The 26,694-nt window shown below is 40.1% G+C and overlaps 1 long non-coding RNA gene across 1 annotated transcript; it reads left to right on the top strand.

Moving 5' to 3' along the window:
- LOC126962348 (uncharacterized) lies at positions 1–26,430 on the top strand. Its single transcript, XR_007728661.1, has 3 exons — positions 1–310; positions 14,717–14,868; positions 26,241–26,430. It is a non-coding gene; the product is annotated as an uncharacterized LOC126962348 (long non-coding RNA).
- Positions 26,431–26,694: the final 264 nt, after the last annotated feature.

Raw genomic sequence — 26,694 nt, 5'->3', positions numbered from 1 at the left:
TCAGGACGATGGTAAAGGGAGTTGCCTAGTGATAATAGAACGCCTACCAAGTAGAGAGAATGAATGAAATTGTGTGATTCAGATGATTGGTATGCAGGGGTTATCATCCTGATTCCCTCTGCTACTATAACATCATTTAACCTAGACGAAACTCCTGGAGGATATTCTCTAATTTTAACAAAAAAAGAGTTAGAAAAAGCGTTTTTTGTTTTGTTAAAAAAAAAAAAAAAAAGGTTCAGAAAGCCCACCAAGGCCTGAAACAGGAGCAAAAGTAATCCAAAGGTGTGACTACTATCCAGCCAGCCTAGAGGTAAGAAGAAAGGGCTCTAGAGGCAGTTTCTCAAAAAATACAAAGGGAAAATGATAGGTAGGCTATTGTGAATAGTTTTGTGTAATATTTTACTAAAAACAGCCATTAGAAAAGATGGAAATACTTAAAAATAGATACAAAGAAAACTAAGCAAATTAAAAGGGCATTAGGGTTAACTTTAAGAAAAACATAAAGGAAGGAAAGAAAAAATAACCATAGTATACTACAGTACTCAGTTATAAAAAAATTATAATGACAAAAAAAAGTTACAATGACAACAATACTGATTTAACCAAAATTGTAATTGGACTATATTGGGAAAATGAGAAAAAGGAAGCAAAATGGAGGCAGTGTAGAAAACCAGTTATGTTTCCTACAATAAGAATTCGATAGACAATGTCCAGAATGGACAAATCAAAATATAGAAATATATATGTAGTGTTTAGAACTTTGAAGATGTTAAATGCTGAAAGGAAGTTAAAAGAGCTGGAAGTGGTTGTCTTTGGAGAGGGGACCTGGGAGAAGTGAGAAGGGGTGAGTCAGAAGACTGCTGAATTTTGTAATAGATCTTTTACTACCATTTTGACTTTTTAAATTACATGTGTGTACAGTTTTTCATTTAAAATGTAATTTTACAAAAATTAAAGAAAAATAAGATAGCCAGATGTGGTGGCTCATGCCTGTAATCCCAGCACTTTGGGAGGGTGAGGCAGGTGGATCACTTAAGCCCAGGAGTTCTAGACCAGCCTGGGCAACATGGTGAAACCCTGTCTCTACAAAAAAACAAAAAAGCCAGGCATGGTGGTGCATGCCTGTAGTCCCAACAACTTGGGAGTTTGGGGTGAGAGAATTGCCTGAGCCCAGAGTTCACAACACTGCAGCCCAGCCTGGATGACAGAGTAAGACCCTGTTTCTAATAATAATAATAATAATAAGCTGGACCTTCAATATATACCTCCAATATAAACAGGTAGGCTCTCAGGTGATTAACTGGAATATTAAAAAGAGATCTGGTATTATTTGAACCTCTGGCAGCGGATTCAGGTTACAGGATACAGATTACACTGGAATAGCCCAGTGTCTTCACCTTAATGTTTTCTCTTTAATTTCTGTAACGCTTTCATCCTTTTAAATTGTCTGAATAGTCAGTGACGTAATCTTCTGCAAGTTCCAGACTTTCATCTACAGGTATAGCAAGATCTGTTACTTGCTCACATTATTTCTCTGAATCACAATGGTACAGGTGATAATTACTCTCTCCCCGGGAATAAGAAGCTACTATTTATTATGTATGTATCCTTCACTGCCTTGAATAATCAAAGGATCTCGCAATTGTGTAGTACTTTACAGTTTTCACTGTGCTTTTTCATGATTTTATTTGATCCTGCAACCACAGGCCAGGCGGAAGCTCAGAGAGTTGAAGTGGCTTCCTTAAGGTCACTCAGCTGGTAACAGCAAGCCGCAAGTAGAGGCATCACTGGTGACTCTCTCTCCACCTACCATGCTGTGCAGCAGGCTGGTTTTCAAATTTCCTAAAGTCCCCATTTGTTTAATAGCTCCAGTTGCTGACAGCTGAACAACCAGATGGTGGGAAGAAAGAAAAAGGGTGTGTGTAAATTTACGTCTCGAAACTCGGGCCATTGTGTCCAGAGTCAGCCTCAGAACAAGTTGCCCTCTACCCAGATCAACCCCAGAACCTGTCACGCAAACATCTCAAATCGGGGGTCTTAGGACTATTCCACATTCACGAGTCTCTTTTAAAATTGGAAATACCCCTGAGAAATGGAGTAGCTGAACACTTATCAATTAATGCCTTAGGCAGGTTTGGTTGACAGCCAGCTAAAAATAAGCCTGAGATATTGGAAGACATTTAAGGGAGAAAGAAACAGGCACAGATTTATCCTAATTCAGAATTGTTCCCAGGGTTAACCTTGGCCATCCCACCCAGGATTCCTTTAAAAAGTTCCTTTGTCAAGAATGCCGTAAGATGCCAACTCTCGTTTTGTCTACCTGTGGATGTCTAGTGATGGGAAAAGTGACAACCACCAGAACGCTACAAATTCCCCTCTAAGTCCAGGTTACTAGGAAATATTTTAGATAGACTAGCATTATAATCTCAACAGTTATTTATGCATCCATTTAAAAACAGTTGGACATTACATCTTGTTCACCAGGAACAAGATTTTCCCCCTATTTTTAGCAAAAATTGCAAGCCGGGCACGTGCAGTCTTTGCCAAGCAGAATATGATTCCTCAAGACTCTTCAATGTGTGGGAGCCTGACATAAGGCTCAGAGAAGGGCAGAGCCACAAACAAGCTGTGATGATCACTTTGAGGTAACTAACCAATGTGTCCAACTCAACTATGGCTCCCCAGCTCATTATTAGTACTCTACTTTTGTTTATTTCTAATGACTAGTGCACATAAATTTAAATTCATGGCCTGTTAGGATCCATTCGTGCTAGCTCTATGTATAATGAGTAGCAAAGTCTATGCAGCTTTAAATATAGAGGAAAGAATAATTGTAACATATCTCAATCAAGGTTTCTGCTCTCCTTCACATATTTTAAAGACGTAACACACAGAGGTTACATAACTGCCTTTACAGAAAACCTTGCATTCAGAGCTGTTGTGGAAGCCTGTTTGCAGCTGAGTGTTTACTAAATCAAGCACTAAAAACTAGATTTACACTGGTTGTTCGAAGCTGAAAGCCAGCTGCAGCTGCCATTAGAGCAATTCAATTTCTTTTTTATAAAGCACAAGTAAGGCTCAATTTACTAAAGTTTTATTTCCTTTTTATGCATCCCATATGCTAGGGGAAAAAATTAAGTTTATGAGATTAAAAATGAGTTTTATGCTAACTGTTTACAAAGTTTCAGCTGCCTGCATTTGCAAGCCCTCAAACCCACCAACTTCAACTTCTGGCTTGTTTTTTCTCTTTTCCTTCCAACGAAAGAAGGTCTTTGTGTTTGCAAAAGGAAATCACCCAGCCCCCTTCTCTGCTTCCCTCTAGCTCTAGCTTCCTGTTTCACATCGTGCAATTTTATGACAGTTGAGGCAGACAGATAAGTTCCTTCATGATGCCAAAATCTTCAGAAAAGAAGGTTCTTGTATGGATAATAGCTTTTCTAAAGGATTCTTTTTTACCTCCATTCCCTGTGTCTGGATTTAACTAGTCTGGTGATGTTTTTCACTTCTGTGATCAACTCTTAAAAGGCAATATAGCTTTTCACTTGATAGGAAGAAACATCTAGACAGTGAGCAAACTGCTGCTGAATTTGGAGAATAGTGCATTTTGTTACCTAATTACAAACCATAGTACAGTTTTAAAAGATGAAAGTTGAATTTGTTTGCTCCAAAATTAATGAGCACAATTATTTTTCAAGTGTGTGTATGTAATTCAGAAGACCTCAAGATATCCATTATTTATTGATTCCACCATGCAAATTCTTCCTCCCTCTGAAATACTTTGGCCTTTCTTAGGATTAAAATTCCCCCAGTTCAGACTAGGCTGTTGGAGAACATGTCATTTCTCGTTATTTTAAGGTGCATTCTGTAAAAAAGACAGAGTAGAAAAATACAAGAAGATGAGAAAAGCTTCTAGATATCAGGCCGGAGAAATCATCTAAAAGAGTAATGTAATGCATACACTTATTTTCTCTAACTCCTCTGCCTCTACCTAACTACTATAAGGTTGAGTTTTAAACCTTCCCAGTAGAAGTAAAGGACATTCTAGAACCTTAAAGTATGTGATTGGGAAAAGGACAGAGAGAAAAAAAAAATCAACATGTAAACAATGCAACAGATGATAGCTGGCAAGGGCCTTGTGAGAACACATTGTTTTGCCAGTTAGAGGAATTAAGTATGTCCAAGCATGTCACAGAGAGTTTCTCAGAGGTTTCCCAGTTGAACAGAGCTCACAGTCAACTCCAGCACTGAAATTCTCGAGCAAAGAAGAGAAATGAAGGCCACGTCCCCAGCATTGCCCTAGAGTGGGGAAGAGCTGACATGGATCAACTTATGCCAGAGATACTAACTAAGGGTCAGGAGGCTAGAATTCTCTGGAGGTACAAAGCTTAGTTATACTTCAAATAATCTCATCCCAACAGGCAATTCTTGGCAAACAGGATGGTTTGCACCATGAACATTGAAAAGTATGCAGATTCCATGGAAATGAACAATCCCCAGAAAGAAAGTTGAAAGGTGTTTACTGAGCACTGATCAACATCAAAGACCTATTGCAGTAAGGCCTGCAGCCTACAGCAGCAAAGACCAAGCACTGCAGAGATGATCCTGGAGCACTTGATTTGACATGCTTCTAGGAGCACAGGGGAACACCTTGGGACCCTGCAAGGAGAGGGAGGTAACTGAGGCTGGAATTCCCCTGGTTTTATAGTAAGAAGCTTAGAGCATAGATCACTCTTTGCTGAGATACGTGAACTATACCCCTTCAAATTGTTTGTTATAGCTTAAAACATGAGTCACACCAATGAACCATGGACCATACCAATGATTTAGAATCCTCACCCTTCACCTAGAGGAGACAAGATGCACACTCATGAAAAAAAACATAAACATAATTAAGACCCGATTGGTGCTACCCACAATTCAACAAAAACCAGAGAAGACAGAGGAACCCATGTATGTAGGAGCAGTCAGAGAAGGTCTGCAGAGGAGAGGGGCCTTGAAGGATATATAATATGTAGAGGGAAGACAAAAGTTATTCCAGGTGTACAGAAGGCTATGTAATGGCATTTGAAGCCGGCAGGAAAATGAGCTGTGTGTAGAGAGTGGAATGGTGAGGAGGCCAATTAGAGCAAGGGGCTAGGAGGGCTGCAGAAGATAACATTGGAATGAGAGATTGGACTCAGGATTTGGGGATCACCAACAACAAACTGAGGAGCAGTTCCAAGCCATTCAAGGTTGTGAGAAGAAAAATGGCATAAGGAATGCAGCATCTCAGAGACTGATCTGGCAATGTGTGGTGGGATAGAGCAGAAGGGAATGAAGTAAGGTTATTGAAGAGGTAGCAAGGATCCAGGCATGAGGTTATGAAGGACAAGCAAGAAATTAGAAGCCTCTGGGAGAGAGAGGTTGGTCATTTGCTTTCCACACTCACCTCCTCACCCTATGCCATGCCTCTGCAGTGTTCGGTAGCAGCTGCGTTCCTCTGGGAACTGGTGGGAAGACCCAGATTCATCGATCAACTTCCTCTGGACTGGCAACCCAGAGCATTGCTTATCCCTTTTGTCCTTTCAATACTAGGAGTGGTAACAGCATCCCAATAGTTTAGTATCTGGGAGCCTCCTCATCTCTTCCTAGTTTTCTGAACCATGCCTCTGTATCTTTATGGAATGGGTCATCTGTGCCTTTGCAGACTCTGACTGATAGACACACTAACAACATTTTGAAAGAAAAGTAGAGATGTTATGGATTGAACTGGAAGAAAAAGAAAAAGAATGTTAATGAGTATAGTTTTGAGCATGGGAAATTAGAAAACAGGGCATGGAAATATAATGTCTTGGTTAGGAGTAGACTATTAATACAAGGACATTGCCTGAGATGAATTTGTATCCTCCACTTAATAGCCATGTGATGTCATTTGGTGGGGGGCTGCTGCTTTAATATTTCTTCAACTATAAAATAAGGATAATAATTGTTTTAAGGTTTAAATGAGTTAATCCATGTAAGGTACTTAGAATGATGCCAGGTTTAGTGCACATGCTTTGTGTTTTTCTATTATTATTGTTATTAAAATAATTATTTGATATTTTATTAATTTCAATTTTTATTAATTTAATAAGAATTTATTAATTTTTAAATTATTAATTAAAATTTATTAATTTTATTAATCTCACCTTTAAGTGAGTTCTTTCCCAATAGACTCCTCGTCTTTTTTTCAAAAATGTATTTCCATGTGGAAAACGCTGATTATAAGCTCAGGCTTATGCACTTGGAGCTTGATGGTGACCGTAAAATATTTAAATGGAAATTTCCAGGAAGAATTTGGAAATGAATACTGGCATTCGCGTAAGAGGAAATGACTAAGGTATAGATAGATCTAAAGGAGCCTGTATGAAAGGGAGAGATGAAACTTTGAAAACAGATGACCTTTACAAAGGGAAAAATGCATCAAAAGAATAGCAGAGTTCTAAGAAATAAGCATTGGAGAAACCCACAGTGAATGAGTGGGAGGAAGATGAGAGGTGAAGAAAAGGAAAAAAGAAGCCAAAGTGCTGGACTTTGCGGTATTACAGAAAATAAAGCAGCAAGGAATAGTAGAAAAAACAAACGTCATTGAACTTCACAGAGAGGTTACTTGGACCTTCAAGAGAAGAAACTTAAAGAAATGGAGGGAGTGGAAGGGACAAATAGGTATTTTTTTAAAACTAGAGAGAACAGGTACAGTCAAGACTAGGTCACTCATAGTTTTTCCCAAGATGGAGTAGACATGGTCAAGAGAAAGGAATTAAAAGAGAAAAACTGAAGATTCTAGAGAAAGAAAAGACAAGTAAGATAGCAAGATGCCTCTGGGAAAACATAAGAGGCTAGGATTAGAAATCAAATCAGAATTTCTTTGGAAATTAGAAATCAAAATTCCAAGTATTTGCAGGGTTTTCCTACTCTCATTATATCCTTTTCATTTATAACAAAGCTAGCTATTAAGATTTTTAATTATTATGGTCCAGCTGTGAATTTGAGCTAATTTAAAAACAAAACAAAAACATGGCAACCTATACTCGTTCACTTCACAATAACATTGTAGTTAAAAAACACGGTCTCTAGGGTAAGACTGGTTGAGGTTAAAATCTTAACTTTGTCACTTACTAGCTACATGCTCTTGGGAAAAATCACTTTTTTTTAATACCTAGATTTCCACATCTCTAAAATGGAGACATTAATAGTACAGACCTCATTGGGTCACTGATCAATAAATTGCTTAGAACAGGGTCTGGCTTATAGTATAAATTCAAAAACCTTAGTTATGATTACTTACACATATCTACCCTCTACAATAATTATATCTTAATTCTTTCTCCTCAAGGCAATACTTTGATTTCTTTCAACTCAAAGAGAACATTATTATAGGAAAATCCCTTAATAAACATGCCCCTTGATAATGTAAATTCAGATATAATGCAACTGGACATTGGCACTGTCTTTTTCTGCGCTCAACCCCATTTTCCAAATGGGGCAGAGCAAGCATGTTTTCATTTTCTGGAGAGAAGACACATGAGATACAGAAGGGGGCAAGACAGGGTGGAAAGACTGCAAGCAACCCTGTTTTAGGAAACTGGAAAATGAAGGAAGTATGCCTACATCCCCAGTAATCTCTCAGCCCAATCTCCTTGCCTTAGGCTGATAAAATGGGCACCAAGTTACCAAGGGATTCCCAGAATCCCTGCCACTGCCCTGAAAATTCATCCAAGCCCAAGAGCCAGAATGATTCTCATTGATATTTCACCAGATATTAAACACAATGGCCACCAAGGAGTACCAACTTGTATCTGAAAGCATTAAGTAGTGTAGTCAGACCCAGAAGTCCTGGTCAACCAGCCACGAAGGCTCACCTCATTATTTCATTTGTCTTGCAATAATATGGACCCCATATTTACTCTATTAAAATTGTGAGACTCTCATCTATCAAGTTACATTAGAGTTTTCCTATACCTCAGTTGTCTTCAGAAAATTGTTCTTGGTAAATTAACAGCCTCTTAAACTTTTTATTATTTCTGTCTCCCCTAGCTTAACTCTAATTTTCTTGAGAGCAGAGTTCATCTTTATCAACTTGTTTTTGAAAAAATCTCCCACAATGCCCAGCATAATACAGTAAGAAAATAGATACCATGGCAACACAAGAAGAGGATTCAAGGACTCAGAATAAGACTTAGCTTCACCTACTACTCCATAATCTCCATCAGCCCCTCCCCACTCAAACAAATTATGTCTTTAATCCCCCTTTTTATAGGAATTCTAGAGCAACTTCTGAGTCAGTGCTAAATAAACATTGCTGAAAATTTCTTATTTGACCAGTATGATAGGTCCTCCATTTTATATCCCTTGAATGTATCTCTAGCTCCCCTCTATGGAGGGTAAAGGTTACGTTATCTCTTGTGGATAATTCAGATGGGTAAGGGTCCCAGCAAGAAAGGGGCAAAGATCTTAAGGATTAATATAGTTGACCTACAGAGAGTTAAATGCTGGTGGGGCACGGTGGCTCATGCTGTAATTCCAACACTGCAGGAGACCAAGGCGGTAGGATCATTAAGTCCAGGAGTTTGAGACCAGCCTGGGCAACATAGTGAGACCTTGTCTCTATTTTTTAAAAAAATACAAAAAAAAAAAAAAAAAAAAACCAAAGAATTAAATGCGATCTTGTTAGCTATCTGCTAAATGTTACTGAGTAATAGCGTAAATAGATAAAACAGAAAACAGACTGAAAACAGCTACCTGGCCAACTCCTTTGAGTTGGGAGCATGAAAATCCAAATCACATCTACTCTTCTGTTTGAGTCCTCATAGGATGCTACACAACTCCTCTTTTCTCTTTCTTCTGGAAAGGTATTTTCCAGTCTTTTTTGGACAATCAAAGGCTTTTAAAGTTCAGACACCTGCCAATGTTTGTTACAGCTGCTTAACAGCTCTACCTAGGCATTACTCCATCAGAATGCAATGATTGCCTTCCGCCCACCCTAGCTTCTGTCAGGTTAGGTTACCATACTTCATTTCTCTCACCCACCAATCTCTTCTGCCAGAAGTGGGTGGATAATGGCAGGAGGTTCCTCCTTTGCAGTGTCTTTTATCAATACTAATGTAACACCACTACTATCTTCATTTTTCTTATTTGTTTCAGAACTGATTCTGCCCAGAGTATAAACACCAAACAGGGTAATTAGTGAAGAGTTTTGGTTTTAATCATCTTTGAACTTACCAGTTGAATAAAATACTCTATTTGATTACTCATTGAACATCCAGGTGCTGGTTTTAGCTTCAAGGAGTTTACAACATATTTGGGGAAACTTAGAAGTAAACATGATGGCACGGTAAGGCTATAGTAGACATGTTCACAGAGAAAAAAGTTTAAGGCTTTCTAAAGGAGGAAGCACCCGAGCTGAATTGTGAAGCTGTGCAGGCAGAAGCAGTGGGGAGGATATTCACAGAGGAGCAGCCAGCACACCAAGGCAGGAAGGAGCACAGCACATTTAAGGAGCAACTAGCCTGGCTGGAATGTGGAGTTAAGGGAGGGACTGACTAACCACCACATTGGACAGGATGAAAAGGCCACACAAAAGAACTCACGGCTCCTTAGCAAATGAGCTCATGCAAGATTTTTTTTTTTTTTTTTTTTTTTTTTTTTTTGACACACCATGTCACTCTGTCACCCAGGTTGGAATGCAGTGGTGCAATCATACCTCACTGTAGCCTCGACTTCCTGGACTCGAGTGATCCTCCCACCTCAGCCTCCCAAGTAGCTAGGACTACAGGCTTGCACCACCACACCTGGTTAATGTTTTTGCTTTCATTTTATTTATTTTTGTTTATTTGTTTATTTTTGAGATGGAATCTCCCTCTGTAGCCTAGGCTGCAGTGCAGTGGCACGATCTTGGCTCACTGCAAGCTCTGCCTCGCAGGTTCAAGTGATTCTCCTGCCTCAGCCTCCTGAGTAGCTGGGACTACAGGTGCCCGCCACCACACCCAGCTAATTTTTTTGTATTTTTAGTGGAGACGGGGTTTCACCGTGTTAGCCAGGATGACCTCGATCTCCTGATCTCATGATCCACCTGCCTTGGCCTCCCAAAGTGCTAGGATTACAGGTATGAGCCACCACTCCTGGCCCTCATTTTCTTTTTTTTTTTAATAGAGACGGGAGTCTCACCATGTTACCCAGGCTGGTCTCAAACTCCTGGCCTCAAGCAATCCCCCTGCCTCTGCTTCCCAAAGTTCTGATATTACAGGAATGAGCCATGACACCCAGCCTCATGAATGATTTTTAAACTGACATGATAAGATCTTCAATTTCGAAAGTTAACTCCAGAAAGGAGAATGATATTGAGAGGTGAGTAACTCAAGGCTGAGAAAAGAAATTAGGAGGCTGTTGTAAGAAGACATACAAAAAAATAAGAAGAATCTTGACTAAGGATGTAGTACTGGGGATAGAAAGAGGTGCTTTTGAGAAATAATAGAAATAGCGTTGGTATCATAATGACTGAGAAAACATAGGGGCCAGTAAGTGAGGGCATCACTGATGATTCACAGATTTCTGGCTTAAACAATCAGGTAGATAGTGATACCACTCCCTGACACAGGGACTATGAAGAACTTAGGAAGAGTTTCATTGAGCGACGCATTGACTTTGGGGTTTCCCCAGGATTTATGAGGAAAAAAAAGTCCAGTACACAATTATATACACAAGTATTGAGTTTGGGAAGGAGTTTAGGGCCTGGCACAGTGGCTCATGCCTGTAAATCTCAGTACTTTGGCCGAGGCAAGAGGATCTTTTTTTTTTTTTAAATTATGTTTGTAATTTTTTTGTGGGAGTATAGTAGGTGGGTATGTGAGATGTTTTTATATGGGCATGCAGTGTGAAATAAGCATATCATGGAGAATAACCCTGTCCATCCCTTCAAGCATTTGCCCTTTGAGTTACAAACAATCCAATTACATTCTTTATTTTTAAATATACAATTAAGTTATTACAATTAAGTTATTATTTTTAAATATACAATTAAGTTATTATTGAGGAGGATCATTTAAACCCAGGAGTTTGAGACCAGCCTGGACAACACAGGGAGACCCTGTACCTACAAAAAAAGAAACATTAGCTGGGCATGGTGGTGCTGTGGTCCCAGCGATTTCAGGAGCTGAGGTAGGAGGATCATTTGGGCCTCAGAAGTCGAAGGTGAAGTGAGCTGAGAGCTGGTCACTGAACTCCAGCCTGGGTGATACAGAAAGACTCTGTCTCAAAAAAGAAAAAAGAAAGAAAGAGTTTAGTACTAAAGATGTAAATTTGGGAGCCATTAGCACCTTGGTGGAAGCTAAATCCATGATAGTTAATAAGCTCATTCAAAGAGCCTGTGGCTAATGAGATGAAGATGGGAAACCAAGGCCACCTGAACAGGAGCCAGACCCTAGTGTTGCCTGATGTCTGCATCACCTGCATTAAAAATGCACCCAGAAGAAAGGAAAGCCCCGCTCCCTCATATTCCCTAAGTGAGTTTACTTACTGTTCTGCAGTCTTTGTGGGTTTTTGAAGTTCATTTTGGAATTTTGTGGGTTTAGTCTTCGTTTCATGAAGATTCCGTTTTTGAAATTTCAAATTGGCCTAATAGGGACAGGATGGGGATGGGCAGGTCACCTGATATCAAACACAGCTAGGGACTGAAGGTTTTGGAAAACCCTCATTTACTCAATGGGGCAGTTTTACTGAGATAGGGCCACGGCATACCAGATGCAATATTGATACAGCTAGCATCAGCCCCAACCCAGAAGCTATTATGAGGCATCTTGGTACTTCCTACTTGCAAAAGTTAGTCATCACGATATATTAGTAAAAATTTTAATATTGAGAAAAGAAATGAAGGAAACATGTATGGTCTGGAATGAGCATTTTAAGGTAAATGAAAAGTTCATATCCTCTTGTGTCTCAGTGTCTTATGAATATTAAATCAATCACTTACCCTGTTTTGATTATTATCAGGTCTTGGTGGGCACTCCTGATCATCATCTTCCTGTTTCTCAGGACTCTGGAACCTGCTCTTTTCCCTTACCTTCCAGAATGTTCTGTTCACTGGTAACCCTTGAACAAGTTACTTGACTATGCAGGCAGTATCTGCTCTGTACTAATCAGGACTCTTTGGGATGTAAGCGACAGAAACCCAACTCCAACTAGCTGAGGGAAAAGGGGAAACGTACGGTTCCAAAAAGCATGGCTCAGGCATGTTCCCTGCTCTGTGTCTCTGCCTGTTTCTGCTCTCAGCTGCCATCTCATTTTCTGGACTGATTTTCTCCACAAAGCAGAAAGCAGCACCACAATTCACATCTTCTAAGTTTGACACCAGAGAATATCTCAGACTTCTCACTAGAGCTAAGTTCAAAATGACTCGGGTAATTCTCTGATTGGCCCAGCCTAGGAAATATGTCTACCCCACGACCACACATTCTATCCAGAAAAATGGTATTTCTAAAAAAAAAAAAAAAAAAAAAGGTGGGGGGAGGGGAGCAAAATAGCAGACACCATTCTGTTGTAGCAGAATTCTCCCGCCATTACCTTGTTCCCCCACAGATCTTCCTGGGTGCCTTATATATCAGGGAAGCTTCTCCTCTTTTAGAGTCTATTCCTTTTTTACCCTGCTCAATTACTCCTTCAAGGTTTTGTCTGCTCTCAGGCTGGCGCTCTTCAATCCTCTAGACTTTAGATCAACTTTATATGCCATTGCTTCCAGGAACCACATGTGAAGACTGGTCTTCAGCTTACCCAGTGAAACCACAGAAGAAATGGAGAGGTCAGAGTTCCAACAAGCAGGATCATCAAGAAGAGAGGATATTTTCTCTGCTGGGTTCATAAGATAGTTTTGCAATCCTACCAAGTAGGGAGGCTGGTGAATTCAAAGAAGACAAAACTATCTATCTTTGTGCTAATTCTGATTTTGAAAAAAAACCTATTTAGAGACATATGGCAATTTAAGAAAGCAGGAAACCAAAGAACCTGGCATTCTTGGAACAACAAATAAAAAGCTCCTTAGAAGTTAACACGGCAAAGATGAATGTGGATTCTAACACGTGAAGTTAGCAGTATTTCATGATTTAGCTCTGCTGGAAGTTATTATACCAGAATAGAGCCAAAATGGAAACTTGCTTTGATCTGCAGTTCCCAGTTAAAGAAGTCTAAAATTAGACACACTGTGATCTGGTTACAGAGTATTTCTAATGGACCACTGAGCAGATTAGTGATTCAATTTTGTCCTTGAATATAAGAAGACAGACTAATGATTGGCTAAAAGACAGATTTAAGAGAATATGACTACACCAAAGACTACTTATCAAAGGTTATGTTTGAATACAATTAAGTTGGGAAATGCATTATTCATTTTAGTACACTAAATATTTGATTGCTTTTTCTTTCTTACATATATTGAAAGCATCCCCTTCAATGATAATTTTTTATAACTTTAATTTTCTTGGCTATGTGGCCTCTATTAGAAGAAACAAAATAAGCAAAGAACTGTTTTTATAATTTATTTTCTAATATTCAATCTTCTACCAATAAGTAATAATTCAAAAGCTGAATGTATAATATATAATGGTTATGATTCGCTTTACTTAGTTCATTCCTTTTAAATTGGAAACTGTTAAACTTTTACATTGTTTTTCAGAATAAGAAATCATATCTCATGTAGATTACCACTAGGCGGCTCAAGTGGCTAAAACACCAGTTCATTATATGAGCAGATCAAAACCTTAAATATTTAAAGATTTATCTCTTTCGACAGTTCTATATACCTTGATTTTCTAGAAACTTTCATATTATCTATAGATTATCGCTGTAATACTACACATGGTAAACAATTACTTTAATGTAGATCATCAACACATATGCTATTTTTATGGATGAGAGAGGATTAATGGAGACAACGAATGAGTTATGTTACATTTCATCATAAACATGCAATAATAAATTAAAATTTTATCAGCTGACTGAGAACAAAGTATTCAACGGGGTCTAAAAAACCCGTCTTGGGTTATATTTCATTTTAATGTATCCAGGCATTTCTAGAGATTACCAGCTTTATTTTCTGGCAGTTGTGGTTATTTATGTCTCTTCTCTACGGCAATTTCGCCATGTGGCTCTATGATAGACAGTGTCTTGCAGCCAGAGTTCAATCTCTCTGTAGTCCAGAGACTTTGAAAATCAAAGCAGTCTTCCTTAGAGTAAGTTTTGAAATGCAGGACTCTCCAGATACTGTGTCCATAACATTAGCTGGTTGGAGGCCCTTGACTCTGGCTGATACAAATAAAATAAAAGCAGAAAATGATTGTTTTCTTCCCAATTTAAACAAGCATCTTATAATTCTGTTTGACTATTCAAGATAGAGTATCAAGGAGGGGAAAGGAGGAGAGATTCTTTCAAGCTGGAAAGGAAAGTATTAAGCCTGTAGATTCTGTCAAAAAAAAAAAAAAAAAAAAAAGGAAAACATAATGGTGACCTTGTACCAAGAGAGCCTTGTACGTTTTCTAACCAAGAATGATCAATATACATTCCCCTTATTCTGAAGGTATTTTTGTTGTTGTTCTCTATTCTTTCTTAGTGCTGTACCAACAGAAACTCTGCTCTTCTAGTTTAAAGGTGAGAACCAATGAAATCTTAAAGAAAATTTCTTTCAAAGTGATAATCTTTTTTTCTTTTTAAGAGACATGATCTCACCCTGTCACCCAGGCTGGAGTGCAGTGGCACCATCACAGCTCACCGCAGCCTAGAACCTCTAGGCTCAAGCCATCCTCCTGCCTCAGCGTCCCAAAGCTCTGGGATTACAGATGTAAGCCACCATGACTGGCCTTCAAGGTAATCGTTTTATCTTTGATTATTTGTCTTTATAATCTCAAACAACTGAATTTTTCACCATAAAAGTTATTTAATTGGCTCTACCCTGGGGGAGAAGAAAGATATATAGAAAAAGCTTAAGGGAGGATTTTTCCAACTCTTATAACAGACAAGTAGCATTCTCCCCCTAACTTTTATCCTCTGTAAAGGTATTTTAAAAATATTTTCCTTGCCCATTTATTATTTGTTATTTGGAATCCTGAGTTTGGCTTAAAGGGAAAGTATTGATTCTCCCTCAGGGATCTGTAATTCAGTTTCAGCTGCAGTAACAGCAGGTCCTGATATTTTTATATTCATATTCAAGCATCTGACATTTGGGTTTTATTTGAATATAGAGCTGTAAATATAACATGAACCAGTTATCACATAGCATTTTAATACTAAGATCTAATTAGTTCTTTCCAAGCATGATAACTATACTCTGTTGAAGTTCTAACCAGTTAGCTTTTGAGAAAGAAATACTATCTTCCCTTACTGTCACCGTGAAGAGTTTCCACTGGGTGAGGAAAAAAAAAAAAAACCTCAAATGATAAAAGAGAATTAATCACTCACATGACTGAATGCTAGAAGTAAGGTTAGTTTCAGGATTGGTTCAGTTCAATTGCTCAACAGTGTCATCCAAGACCAAGTTTACTTCAACATCTGTCTGCCCTTGGCAATGTCATCTTCAATCCCAGCAGTCCTATTTGGGCTATCCACAACTGCCTGGGCCCTGCCTCCATTCATGTCTAAGGATAGAGAAAGAAGCTGGTTTCCCAGTTTTTCCAAAACAGAGGACACTTCTTTACCAGAAATTACTCAGCAAACATGGTCTCAGGCTCGCTACCCATCCCCGATGCAATAACTCTGATCAGGGAATGGTTTTCCATCATTGGTATAGGCTCCACCTGGGTACATGTCCCACCTCAGTAGCCAGGAACAGAATCAGCTCCCCACAGCAAATGGGCTGTATAAAGGAGGTGTGGATACCTGTGTATGAGAGAGCATTGCTCCTATAGGAGGGAAAAGGAGGAGATATCAGTTATGGGGTGGGGGTGGCTACTAATACATACATGCACCTGACTATGGATGGGAAACTCTAGAATCAAACTGCCTGATTTTGAACCCAAGTTCTACCACTTATTAGCTCTATTACCAGGTGCAAGGTACTTGTCCTCTCTCATCAAGTAACAAGTAGGTCAATGATTTGCTTAATTGCTTATAGCATAGGGTCTTTTTTTCCCTAAAATCCAAGGTTTTAGTCAAGCATTTATTACACCCTTTCTTTGTGTGAAGCATGTGAAAAGAATTGGAGAGAACACTAAAGTGAACAAAATGATGTTCTACTTTGAAAGAGCAAGCAATTCACGAGAGGAAATTAGAGCCCAGACATCGTGGTAACAGACAGATGGGATAAGTTACATAAAAAGATATGTTTCCTAAAATGACATTTTTCCTAATTAAACATTCTTTAATAGCAAGCACATCATGTAGTATTTTTCACATCCAAATGCAGTTGACATAAATTTCTGGACAGTTATTCATTAATGATAAATGACATTAATAATTAATTTTTTTTGAGACAGAGTCTTGCTCTGTCACCCACACTGGAGTGCAGTGGTGTGATCTCAGCTCACTGCAACCTCCACCTCCCGGGTTCAAGCCATTCTCCTACCTCAACCCCCCAAAGAGCTGAGATTACAGGCACATGCCAACACATCCAGCTAATTTTTGTATTTTTTGTAGAGATGGGGTTTCACCATGTTGGCCAGGCTGGTCTCGAAATCCTGACTTCATGATCCACCTGCCTAGGCCTTCCAAAGTGCTGGGATTACAGGCATGAGTCACGGTGCCCAGCTGACATTAATAACTAATAATCAGAACAATAAAACTATCAAAAAATAAATAACCCAAGAATGGTAACCAACCAAATTTCAACTATGAAGTGTGTAAAATATAATGCTCTTCTGCTACACATCTATTAGAATGGCCAAATTCCAGATGTGGAGCAATAGGAATCTTCAGTCATTGCTGGTGAAATGCAAAATGGTACAGCCACTTGGGGGGCAGTTTGGCAGTTCCTTATAAAACTAAACATACTCGTACCATGCAATCTCACCCTTTGAAATTTACCCAAAGAAGCTGAAAACGTATGTCTCCACAAAAACCTACACATGGATTTTTTGTTTGTTTGTTTTTGAGACAGGGTTTCAGTCTGTCACTCTGTCACCCAGGCTGGAGTGCAGTGGTGCCACCATGGCTTACTGCAGCCTCAACCTCCCTGGCTCAAGTGATTCTCCCACCTCAGCCTCCTGAGTAGCTGGAACTACAGGCACGCACCACAACACCTAGCCAATTAAAAAAAAAATTATTTGTAGAGACAGGATTTTGCCAAGTGGCCTAGGTTAGTCTCAAACTTCTGAACTCAAGTGATCCATTCGTCCTGGCTTCCCAAAGTGCTGGGATTACAGGCGTAAGCCACCACACCTGGCCCACATGGGTGTTTATAGCAGCTTTATTCATAATTGCTAAAAAACTTGGAAGCAACCAAGAGATCCTTCAGTAGGTGAATGAATAAATGAACTGTGATACATTTAGACACTAGAATATTATTCAGTGCTAAAAAGAAATGAGCTATCAAGCCATGAAAATACATGGAGAAAACTTAAATGCACAGTACTAAGTGAAAGAAGCCAATCTGAAAAGCCTAAAAAGCTAAAAATGTTTAGTTTTATAAGAGTATGTTTAGTTTAATATACATACTGTATGATTCCAACTATATAACATTCTGGAAAAGGCAAAACTGTGGATACAGTAAAAAAACAGTGATTGCCAGAGGTTGGGGATGGGGGATGATTAGGCAGAGCACAGAACATTTTTAGGGGAGTGAAATTACTCCATATGGTAGTACTATGGTGGATACACATCACCAGGCATTTGTCTAAATCCATAGAATGTATAACAAGAGTGAACCCTAATGTAAACTATGGACTTTAGATGATAATGACTTAGTGTAGGTTCATCAAGTAGCAAATGTGCCACTCTGATGGGAGGTGTTGATAGTGGGGTAGCCATGCATGTGGTGGGTGGCAGAAATATATGGGATATCTCTGTATCTTCCATTCAACCTTGCTGTGAACCTTAAAATGTGTGTGTGTGTGTGTGTGTGTGTGTGTGTGTGTGTGTGATGCTATCAACTCTGTAATATTTGAAATAATATAGAGAAGCAGAGGTGAGCGCTATCCAAAAATCGTTGCAATTTTCCTTGGAAGTCTTTTGTGCTTAACGGTATAGAGTGTAAGAATTTGATATTCTATGACCTGTTACCAGATCTCAAAATGAACCTCACTGTGAAAACCTAGGAAGTTGTCATTTCCCAGTCCACACCTGGGTTAGCTCTTTCCTGGGTAAAAAATAGAAAGCTTTCCCTTGTTCTAAATAGAGTTTACTCTCTTGGAGCAAAGGTAGTTAAAATTTTGCTTTTCCAAGACTTTTAATGAGTAAACCATATGTCAGCGAAGTATAATTCAGTAACTACCACCCTTAGAGGGCGCTGTGTTGCCTTTGGTGCCACCCAAGTCAACTTCTCCCTCATCACAGCCCTGCAGAACTAGCTTGCTGGGCCTGCTTTCTTTCCCAGTCTCAGTCCCCAGAATTTTGAACACCCTGCTTTTTACATGGTTTTCCTTACTGTTAAGAGAACATAATCACAGCAAGATAACAATTCTACAAAACCAAAAGAACCTAACCAAACTAACACAGGATAGAAGGTACACATTGTCTTTGCTGAAAGAAAGAAAAGAAAGAAAAGAAAAGAAAGAAAGAAAGAAGAGAAGAGAAGAGAAGAGAAGAGAAGAGAAAAGAGAAAAGAGAAGAAAAGGACCATTACTCTATGTATTTATAGCTGCTGGTAACGTCTTCATATTCCTTTTGAAACGTGCTGGTGAATTCCAAACACCCTACCCCAAAGTATGGCACCCTGACATACTGAATACTTCAAGCTGAAGGAATGTGAGAAAACAGCAGAAACAGGAAGGTCTCTCTGACCTTCACTTGTCCTCCCCTGAAGCAGGATATAAAAATCTCGTGTAAAAGGTATCCACCCTATACCCAGAGAAAAGGAGTAACCTTATCTCTGAAGACACAGGGACACAGAAGAATTTGAACAGATAGGTTTGCTAAGTTTCCCCAAGTTTATTACTATTAGATCACACCGTTTTTTCCCACTTATTTCTCCACAACTATCCATTCTTGATCAAACCAGCTATAAAAAACCACTCAAGTTTGGCTGGGTATAGTGGCTCATGCCTATAATCTCAACTCTTTGGGAGGCCAAGGCAGGAGGATCAATTGAGGCCAGGAGTCCAAGGCTAGCCTGGGAAACACTGCAAGGCTCCATCTCAAATAAAAATTTTAAAATATTTTTAAAAAACATTTGAGTTTAACTGTGTCTTTGAATCTTTGTTTCCCTATGAAGGCTCCTGTGTCACATAAAACTTATATTAAATACATTTGTATGTTTTTCCTTTTGTTAATCTGTCTTTTGCTACAGGGGTCTCAGTCATGAACCTAGGATTTTATTTATGCTCCCAGGTTGGGAGGGAGAAAAAATGCTATTGAGCACCTACAGTCTTTAGAATGGAATTGTAGCAATGGAGCTAACAGACTTTTCTGCCAGGCTGTGTGTGATCGTGGGGGACAGGGCCCTGTCTTTTCCTGTTCATGTCTGAAATGGTATGGGTCAGTGTCCACACCCAAATCTCATGTCAAATCGGAATCCCCAATGTTGGAGGTAGGGCCTGGTGGGAGGTGATTGGATCATTGCGGTGGATCCTTCATGAATAGTTTAGCACCATCTTGTTGGTGCTGTTCTTGTGAGAGAGTTCTCTTGAGATCTGGTTGTTTAAAGTGTGTAACACTTCGCCACCTCCCCCCCGACCCCACCCTTGCTCTTACTCCTACTCCTACCATTTGAGAAGTCTCGCTTCCCCTTTGCCTTCCACCATGATTGTAAGTTTCCTGAGGTTCCCCCCAGGAACTGAGCAGATGCCAGCATCATGCTTCCTATATAACCTGCAAAACTGTTAGCCAATTAAACATCTTTTCTTTATAAATTACCCAGTCTCAGGTATTTCCTTATAGCAATGCGAGAACGGCCTAATACCATGTCCTTGCTTCAGTGTGTGCTGCAGATTGTTACCCACATAAATCTATGCTGAGTCGATTTTACTTCTTCCAGAATGTCTGTAAACTAACCCACATTTGATGGTAAATAAGAAAACAATGACGTGAAAAATAAAAACTGTAAGACAGAGGTGGTGACTGAGAAAGATGATAACTAAAATGTTATCTCAAGAGGAGAAGGGAGTGGCTGGCCAGGGCTTCCTTAGAGTGAGGACAACTTGTACTGGAACCCATTTTCATCCCTAAAAGAAAAATCCACAGTACTGTGGAATGACAGAGCTGGAAAAGGCTATTTTCCTCTTGAGTCAGCCCTCTTATTTTACAGTTGAGAAGAGAAGTTCATAGCTGGAAGTAACGTGCCTATGTTATCTCAGCTAATGAGAGATGAAAGCAAGACAACGAATTATTTTATCCTCACCTCACCATGGGTCTCAACTGCTCCACGTGGTGGTGGCCACTTCTCTGGTCCCAGCATCCAGAATAGACCTGGCTTGACAGGAGAGAGGGTTTCTTGAAAAACCAAGCCCCACCTCAGAGTTCATGTCAAAACTACTTGCTTATTTCCAGGGCGAAGGTTGCTGGGTCTCTGTCCAGCATCAGTGAGAAATAAGGAGCTGGTGGTATTACTGCCATTTGCATTTTTCCCAGACACATGGATATGGGAGACTTCCATCCCAGTCCAAAGCCCCTACCAAGGACAGGCCATGAGAGGGCCCAGTTCCTCAAAATACTTCCTTTAGGTCTTTCAAGGATTCTTAGCCCCAGAGTTTCCAAAAGACCTAGATGACTGGAAACACTTTGGTGATGTGATGCAAGTCAAATCAGGAGTTAGCACAAGGAGAGATGTTCCATGCAAAAGTACAATCCCAGAATCCCAGAGTGAGGTAGGCATGGCCATCAGCAGAAATCAGTAATCCTATCACACTGCCTAATCAGGTGGCTTTTTCACGTGCTACTTCAAATGTGCATGTCAAACACCTACAAACACTTCAGTTGTACAGTAACTGCAACCCACAAGATGGTTATTATTTTATAGATGCTAAGGCAAAAAAATAAGTGCCTACTGATTTCATTCATGTATTCAATCACCTATTCAACCCTGCATTAATTAGATATTTATCAGCTGGGCACAGTGGCTCATGCCTGTAATCCCAATGCTTTGGGAGGCTGAGGCAGGAGGATCACTTGAGGCCAGGAGTTCAAGATGAGCCTGGGCAACAAAGATTTCATCTCTATGAAAAAATTTAAATTTTTTTTTTTTTTTTTTTTTTTTTTGAGACGGAGTCTTGCTCTGTCGCCCAGGCTGGAGTGCAGTGCCCGGATCTCAGCTCACTGCAAGCTCTGCCTCCCGGGTTTACGCCATTCTCCTGCCTCAGCCTCCCGAGTAGCTGGGACTACAGGTGCCCGCCACCTCGCCCGGCTAGTTTTTTGTATTTTTCAGTAGAGACAGGGTTTCACCGTGTTAGCCAAGATGGTCTCGATCTCCTGACCTCGTGATCCGCCCGTCTTGGCCTCCCAAAGTGCTGGGATTACAGGCTTGAGCCACCGCGCCCGGCAAAAAAATTAAAAATTAACTTGGCATGGTGGTGCGCACCTGTAGTCTTAGCTACTCAGGAAGCTGAGGCAGGAGGATTGCTTGAGCTCAGGAGTACAAGGCTGCAGTGAGCTATGCTTGCACCACTGCACTCCAGCCTGGGTGACATAGCAAGACCCTGTCACTCAAAAAAAAAGATATTTATTAAGTGACTCATATTACAAGCATTGGGCTTGAAGATAGTTGCATGAATGAATAAAAAAAAATCCTTTCCTCATTTAGTTCCAATTCCTGGCAGGGTAATAGAGAAGAAAAACAAATTACTATGATGCAATGAGAAAAGAGCTCTAGTGGAGAAGCATGACTGCAAGATCAAGGGAGAACAGAGGAGTGAGGGAATCCTCTCTGACACATGTGGGTGTTCATTCAGTTAGAGTTCTCATGCCAAAGACTCACTAGTGGCTCATTTCATAAACTTACAGCCACAAAATTTTCTCTCTTCAATGGCGAAACCCCCAAGAACATTAACTCCAAATTTCCCTGGTTGGTACTTAGTACACTTGTAGAATTAAATCTTGCCTCCCCCTCCCTCATCGTCCTCCCCTTTAACCTATCAAGGCCTTTAGTTTATCTTGTTAGCTATAAGAAAATGCCCTTGCAAATTAGCAAGAGTTCAACTCTTCTCCAGTTGACAAGAAGAGCTTTTAAAGATGGCAATCTATATATTTTTTCAAGTTAGAGAATTTTAGAACAAAAGGGGAACTTAGAGGTACCTTGGACCAACTTCTCTGTTTTTAGACAAAGAAACTGAAACCTATACTAATTGAATATACTAACTGAATTGAAATTGAAATAACCAAGCTTATACAAAATAGTACTAGAAGATACTTACTACCTTAATTTTTGTGATCACTGAAAGAATCACAGTCACTACCGCTTAGTCACTGAAGATTTTAGACCCAACTCACTGTCTCTCCAATACTATTCCTGCCATAATTTTTGGGCATTTTGATACCCGATATAGGTGATATGTTCAACCCATTAGCTTGTCAATGTTTGGCTCTTCACCAACAAGGATCTTGTCCTCCTTCTCCCCATAGCCACACACCTCCATGGTCACACCCTAATACCAACAAATGCATCCCATTCAGATCCCCAGTTTCCAGCATCCTACTCTCCTACCACCAGCTCACAACATCTTCTACCCTAACTCCAACAATGTTTGACCCTTCTGGCTTCTCATTTTTATTGTCCAGGATTTTGTTCTTAGACCTCTTCTCTACCTGCCATTCCTTTGATGATCTCAGTCTATTGGCTTTTTGGGATACTAGACCATGCCACCCCAAAATATGCCTCTCAAAGTGTTGCTTAGCTGAAGGCAATTAAGAAGAAGCAGTTGCAGGAAAGCGCTCTGCCCTCCTTCATTTTGCCTAAAAGCAAAACATAGATTTACAAATACTAAAGATACCCGGCGCCCACATCCCCTTCTACCAGGGAGAACAAAGGTTGACCAGTGGAGACAACTTTAGACCCTTCTGGACTGGAGATGGCACCAGGGAAATCTACATTAACAAGCTTTACTCACCAGAGTTTATCTGAAGGTCATTTGCCTTCCTATAAATTGCCACCCATGGAGCATTAAAGTCCTTTTCCTTTGTCTCTTGTCACATCCCTAAAAATGAAGCTCAAATTCAAAGCCACTTTTTTTGAGATTTATTCATTCCATGGGTATCTCCCATGAATATATGAAATAAACATGTTAATAAATGTTTGTTTTTCTCTTGTTAATCCATTTCTTGTTACAGGGATTCATTCCAACTGAGAATTTATGAGCAGCTGGGAGTATCAGTGCTGACAGCTCTTAACTGAGGCCCTCTGCAGGAATTGCCTGTGGCTAAGTGTCTTAGCCCAACCCAATGACGGGTCAATATGAAGGTATCAATGCCTGGCCCCTTGGCAACCACTTTGAATGGTGATCCAAGCTTCAGAGCTTCTCCAGCATTGCAGGATCTGTGGAGGCCCCTATTGCATCTGCATTTCATTCCCTCCACTACTGGTGATACTGAGAGTGCATCCCTGTAAACCACCTGCACTCAAATCTCCTTCTCAAAAAACTCAGTCTGCAACATGAGGATGAAGGGAGGGTGAGGTCAACCTTGAGACTCTCAAATAGGGAGAGGGGGTGACTGTGAGTAGCAGGATGAAGAAGGGCAAGGTCAAGATTCTTTCTAAGAATCCACATGCTCTGAGGTTCCCTTTCACCCCAGGACACATAGAACTCTGAGGTTGTACTCACTGTAGAACTCATACTGTTAATATGCTCCAAGGAAAGAGAGGACAAAAATTAGCCTTTCTGTCCCAAGATCTTGTAGAAGTTTTCATTTTTATGGTGAATCCTTAACAAAAGCTGGATAGGCACTGTAATAGACTACAGTTGACCCTTGAACAACCTGGGTTTGAACTGAGTAGGTCCACTTATACATGGATTTTCTTCCGCCTCTGCCACCCCTGAGACAGCAAGACCAACCCCTCCTTTTCCTCCTCCTCCCAGCCTACTTAACATGAAGACAACAAGGATGAAGACTTTTATGATGATCCACTTCCACTTAATAAATAGTAAAATATTTTCTCTTTCTTATGATTTTCTGAATGACATTATCTTTTCTCTAGCTTATTTTTTGTAAGAATATTGTAATTAATACATGTAACACACAAAATACGTGTTCATTGGTTGTTGATTTTATTGGTAAGGCTTCCAGACACAGTAGACAATTAGTAATTAAGTTTTGGAGGAGTCAAAAGTTATATATGAAGACCTCAAACTATAAGAACCCTAGAAGAAAGCCCTGGAAAAACCATTCTGGACATGGGCCTTGGGAAATAATTTATAACAAAGCCCTCAAAAACAATTGCAACAAAAATAAAAATTGACAAGTGGAACCTAATTAAACTAAAGAGCTTCTACACAGCAAAAGAAATTATCAACAGAGTAAACAGACAACTCACAGACTGGGAGAAAATATTCACAAACTATGCAGCTGACAAAGGTCTAATATCTGGAATCTATAAAGGAACTTAAACGATTCAGCAAGCAAAAAACAAATAATCCCATTAAAAATGGGCAAAGGACATGGACACTTCTTAAAAGAAGACATACAAATGGCCAAGAAACATGAAAAAATGAGTATCATCACTAATCATCAGAACCATGCAAATTAAAACCACAGTGAGATACCATCTCATACCAGAATAGCTATTATTAAAAAGTCAAACTACAGCAGATGTTGGTGAGGCTGTTGAGAAAAGGGAATGCTTATACACTGTTGGTGGGAATGAACATTAGTTCAGCCACTCAACAATATCAGTTGGAAAGCAGTTGAGAGATTCCTCAAAGAACTTAGAATCACCATTTGACCCAGAAATCCCATTACCAGGTATATATCCAAAAGAAAATAAATCATTCTACCAAAAAGACATACACTTGCAAATTCATCACAGCACTATTCACAATAGCAAAGAAATTGAATAAATCCAGGTGTCCATCAACAGTGGATTGGATAAAGAAAATACAGTACATATACACCATGGAATTCTATGCAGCTATAAAAAAGAATAAAAGTATGTCCTTTGCAGCAACACAGATGCAGCTGGAGGCCATTATCTTAAGCAAATTAACACAGGAACAGAAAATCAAATACATGTTCTCACTTACAAGACAGAGCTAAACATCGGGTACTCATGGATATAAAGATGGCAACAATAGACAATGGAGACCACCAGACAGGGGAGTGAAGGAAGACGGCAAAAATTGAAAATTTGTTGGGTTGGTCACACATGGTGACTCATGCCTGTAATCCCAGCACTTTGGGAGACCAAGGCAGGCAGATTGCTTGAGCTCAGCAGTTCAAAACCAGCCTAGGTAACACGGCAAAACCCTGTCTCTACAAAAATACAACAATTACCCAGGTGTGGTGGCATGCACCTGTAGTCTCAGCTACTCGGGAACTGAGGCAGGGCAATCCCTTGAACCCGGGAGGTCGAGGCTGCAGTGAGCCAAGATCATGCCACTGTACTCCAGCCTGGGCAACAGAGTGAGACCCTATCTCAAAAAAAAGGTGGGGGGAGCGAGGGAGGGAGGGAGGGGGAAGGAAGGAAGGAAGGAAGGAAGGAAGGAAGGAAGGAAGGAAGGAAGGAAGGAAGGAGGGAGGGAGGGAGGGAGGGAGGGAGGGAGGGAGGGAGGGAGGGAGGGAGGGAGGGAGGGAGGAAAATAGGAAGAAAAAAAGGAAGGAAGGGAGGGAGGGAGGCAGGGAGGACGGAAGGAAGGAAGGGAGGGAGGGAGGGAGGGAGGGACGAAGGAAGGAAGGAAGGAAGGAAGGAAGGAAGGAAGGAAGGAAGGAAGGAGGGAAGAAAAACAAACTGTTGGGTAGTATTCTCAGTACCTGAGTGACAGGATCATTCATACTCCAAACTTCAGCATCACACAGTATCCCCAGGTAACAAATTTGCACTTGCACTCCTGTATTGAAAATAAAAAATTGAAAAAGAGAAAAAGATATACATGGATTTTTCACCATGCAGGTGGTCAGCACCCCAAACCCCAATTTGTTCAAGGACCAACTGTATACTATTGTCAAAGTCTTTTCCAGATCTTCCTAACCGGGACCTCCCTCCCAGATGTTACAAGAAAAACCTGGGACTATAACATCCCCCTCCCCAAAACTGGGAAGGAACAGAGAGACCAAAAAAACGACTTCGACAAGTCCAGCTTGGTGAGTAGATGAGTTTATTAGGACTTACATACAAGGTACTCCTAGATGATAGCAAGACAACTCTGGAGATGTGCACCACCTCCCATCTCTCAACTGCCTTTAAGATAATTTTCTGGTTCTTTGCCTACTGTGTTTGGGTGATGAGACCGGTTTTCTTGGTAGGTTCTCAGATACTCTCAGTTTTGGTTCACCATGGCCTTAGCTCACCACTTGACCTTCAAGGTTCAAGCAGCCAGTATAAATCCTTAAGTAACCTGGTGAGGAAAGTAGCATGCCATACCAGAAGTCCCTGCAGGAGAAATACACTTCCTTCCCCAGGTT

The sequence above is a fragment of the Macaca thibetana genome, chromosome 9 (genome assembly GCF_024542745.1).
Source record: "Macaca thibetana thibetana isolate TM-01 chromosome 9, ASM2454274v1, whole genome shotgun sequence".
Taxonomy (NCBI): domain Eukaryota; kingdom Metazoa; phylum Chordata; class Mammalia; order Primates; family Cercopithecidae; genus Macaca; species Macaca thibetana.
This window is presented reverse-complemented; position numbering and strand designations above follow the sequence as displayed.